The 3,786-nt window shown below is 37.1% G+C and overlaps 1 non-coding gene across 1 annotated transcript; it reads right to left on the minus strand.

Annotated features, from left to right (window-relative positions):
• Positions 1-3,462: 3,462 nt before the first annotated feature.
• On the minus strand, positions 3,463-3,569 carry LOC131733530 (U6 spliceosomal RNA). Its single transcript, XR_009326346.1, has one exon. It is a non-coding gene; the product is annotated as a U6 spliceosomal RNA (small nuclear RNA).
• Between the last annotated feature and the right edge of the window lie 217 nt (positions 3,570-3,786).

Here is a 3,786-nt window from a genome sequence, read left to right on the forward strand (position 1 = left end):
CTGCGTATATGCATGGTTGTCCACAATCAACACGCAGAGGGTTACAAACTCTGAGGATATCACGTTTGCAGAAAGTGGCTGAATAAAGAAGTCTGCACATCTGCACCTTCAAACCGGCTGGAAAGATATGCAAATACTGACATGTTACCTATGATGTTGAGCCCTCCGGATTGGCCAGCATACCAAAAGACTTGCAGGTTGACCAGGGTCCCGTTTCGTATCACAGCGCGGAATGCAACTGACACCTCAGAGGAGGGGGCTTAATACTCGGGGCTAGGGTCAGAGTTAGGGTTTAATAATTGCACTCAATGATTATTAGGAATACAGAACTACACAGTTCTTGCAATTATACCTTTAGACACGATGTAGTGGTCATCTAGTTTAAAAACAGTTACAAGAAATAACTGATGAAACTACCTCAGCTGGAGGCCATTCTTCCAGGAACAGGAGTGAATGATGCCAGGTTATACGGTCAGAGGTAATAATATTAATAATAATAATAATAATAACAGTTTAAACTCACGTTTAATAAAGCAGTGAGCACAGCTATACATCAGAGAGACAGCTGGGAGATATGCAAATTTAACAAGTTTGCTTACTGTCACAAAATCCGTAGGTTCAGATTTCTGTACGTACTCTGTTCCATTTAGCTCAGTATACACTCTTATCTCAGGGGAGACGTTAGGAGGACAGAGATGTTACTACTCCTTGTGGGGTATTTTTATTACGCTCTTGACCCGCAATATATCCAGATGACTAATATAGCACCCAAGAAATTGACAGACTTATGTATTTAAAGTTTGCAGAAGATGGACCACCTTACCCTGTCTGGGATGAGTGTGGTACTCCATTGTAATTACTTAGGAGTTATATAGGTTTTTCGTCCCATTGGAATACATGGGACGCCTCAATTAAATCCAATCATTAATCTGGTGAGACAGCTCTTATCCCTTTTACGAATAATGGTTTTCAAAAGTTCCGGACTAACTTTTCAGAATGAATAGGTGTCATGTACTGAATGAATTCAAAACTTCACATTTGTCCAACTCTATGATCTCATTCTTTGTTTTCCTCCGAGCCCCTCCTTTATCTGAAAAGTTAAGTGAACCAAAGTTCCCAGGATCTTGGTTTATAATATAATATAAAAACACTACTGTTTATATGTGCATGCAAAACACTATTTTTATATGTGTTATATATGAGAGATGTTCTTAATATGTGACATCATCTTCTAATTCATTATATTTTGCTAAATTAAAGGCATGTGTTTCTTTTAACCTCATATTGTTTCATCATTTTGTTAATGAGTCAGTTTTAATTCCATATACCATTGTCTAACAGAGGATTTGACAAAAGATTGTCTCGTGCAGTATTTAAGTCAATTAGTTTCACTAAGTTTAAGTGGTAATAGTTTTCATTAGAATTATTTATCCCTTAAAAGATGCACTAACCAGGCTCTGACCTGTATCTGACTTCTAAATATGCTATTCCAAGCAGTTTTCCAGAGTCTTGTTTTTTCAAGGCCAAAGTCTGTGCAAACACTTTTTTAGATCTATGACCTATCAATGTCTGTTAAGCCATCATTTTTGCATATTATTTCAAGATATATTCTTATCTGTGCTAAACCACTAATTCCATAAACCCTAAATTGCAAATCTACAAGACTTGCAGCTTTGCTAGCGTAGAATGCAATAAGACCCCCTCCTTTCTCTACAGCCTGTTCATCGGGATAAGGAGAGAGGCCCCTTTTAGCAATAGAGCAGTTTCAAAGAACCACATTATAAGGACTCCATCTACCATCATTAGACAATAGTATAGTGGATTAACAACAAGGTACATTATAGTATATTATTACAAACTTAACACAAAAACATAACACAACACCCTTAAAATTCTATAATTCAATGGATATCATAATGTCTAGAGGTCTTGTTGTTCAATAGAAGGAGAAATAAACTGTACCACTTTCCCTTTTAATTAAATCGAATACTGCTTCCAGCTTTTAATCTTCTTATTAATACAGTAAAGTCATGAACAAGCAATAATACTTGTCAGTTTAAATAATATGTTTTCTTATTATAGCAAATACTTAAAACATACTATTAATCTTATGAAATCAAATAATTAGTTTTAGTTTCAAATACCATGCTGTCTAAAAAAAGGTTTTAATCATTTATTTTATTAATTTACAATACCTTTGTGTCTAATTACTAGTCTTTGACCATTATAAACTATAAACAGTGTAAATTATCACTGAACCTTTTTAACTATGAATGTGGCATTTCAAGAAAAACTTAATTATTTTACTTCAGTTTAACAGTTGCTGCTAGAATTTATAATATCACTTTATTTCTTTGGTGAATCCCTCTAAGATTTAAATCCAAATACAGGCCAGTATAACTGCATTCAACTCTTATATTTTTTATAATGACTGAACTAGGCTTGACCCTGTTCTTTGTTCATACAAAATCCAGCTGAGACAGGTTTTTTCTTAAGACCTTGGCTGTTCAGTTTTAATGTTCATTTATTTGTGGTAAAGAATCTCTTTCTTATCTTGTTTGTAGGTGTGATTAACGTTCACTTTTAGCCGGAATGGTGCTTTTTTATTCCGAGATTACTAAGTACTTAATTAAAAACATGTGTAGACTGACCTATTTCATGGAGCAAGAGAGCCACCTGCTGGCGGTACATGGATACTCCCTCTTTATCCTTCCTTCAAAAAACCTCTAACACTTCATTTTTATGTCAAAGTACATTCCATATTTGAAATCGCCTAGGACATGTCCAGCATATCCATGTGTTCCCAGCAGGATTCAGCTTCTGTACCAGGTTTCGCTCTAGTTGTTTCCACAAGAAGTCCCTTGATCCAATGTTTCTCCAGCACAGGTGTGGATTTCCATGGTCTGACTTCATTCCTATAAGATACTTGGACACGTTTAGCTGTACATATTACTTCTATATATTTCCTTTTGTTCACACCGGGTCATTTTGCAAGGTATGCGCTCCATCCAGAATTCTAAAGGAGGTCAAAACTCACTGTGATTCATATTTTTGGGCACTCAATTACTGTTCTTTTCCACATCATCAGTAGCAAACTTAACATAAATGAATCTGAATCAGTTGATGAACCGTGCACTGTAGCTTACTGAGATCCTCCATGCAAAGGAGTCCAATGTTTTACTACATGGAATAACTAGTTCACTGTCACCTGTGACATTACTATACCAGAATCTAAATCATTAACGTGGATTAGGAATAGCAGAGGTCCTAATACTGATCCCTGTGGTACACCACTGGTTACCTCGCTCCATTTTGAGGGTGCTCCTCTAATCAAATTAGGGTTTGGGTTTGGTTTTGGGCTTGGGTTAGGATTGGGGTTCAGGTTCAGCTTCAATGTTTCGGGTTCTACCAGGGTAGTTATTCCAAGGCAGGTACAGTACTATTCCCAACGACAAAAAAGACCAAAATGTGGAACGCTTCACGAATTTGCGTGTCATCCTTGCGCAGGGGCCATGCTAATCTTCTCTGTATCGTTCCAATTTTAGTATATGTGCTGCCGTAGCGAACACACGGTGCTTACCTGATACGCGCCTCTATGTACAGCGAGTGGCTAAAGAGCGATTGGTGTTGTGGTGTGTCAAGCATAGTCCAATTGTTTCCAATTGCTCTGCGTATATGCATGGTTGTCCACAATCAACACGCAGAGGGTTACAAACTCTGAGGATATCACGTTTGCAGAAAGCGGCTGAATAAAGAAGTCTGCACATCTGCACCTTCAAACCGGCT

The sequence above is a fragment of the Acipenser ruthenus genome, unplaced genomic scaffold, assembly GCF_902713425.1.
Source record: "Acipenser ruthenus unplaced genomic scaffold, fAciRut3.2 maternal haplotype, whole genome shotgun sequence".
NCBI lineage: Eukaryota > Metazoa > Chordata > Actinopteri > Acipenseriformes > Acipenseridae > Acipenser > Acipenser ruthenus.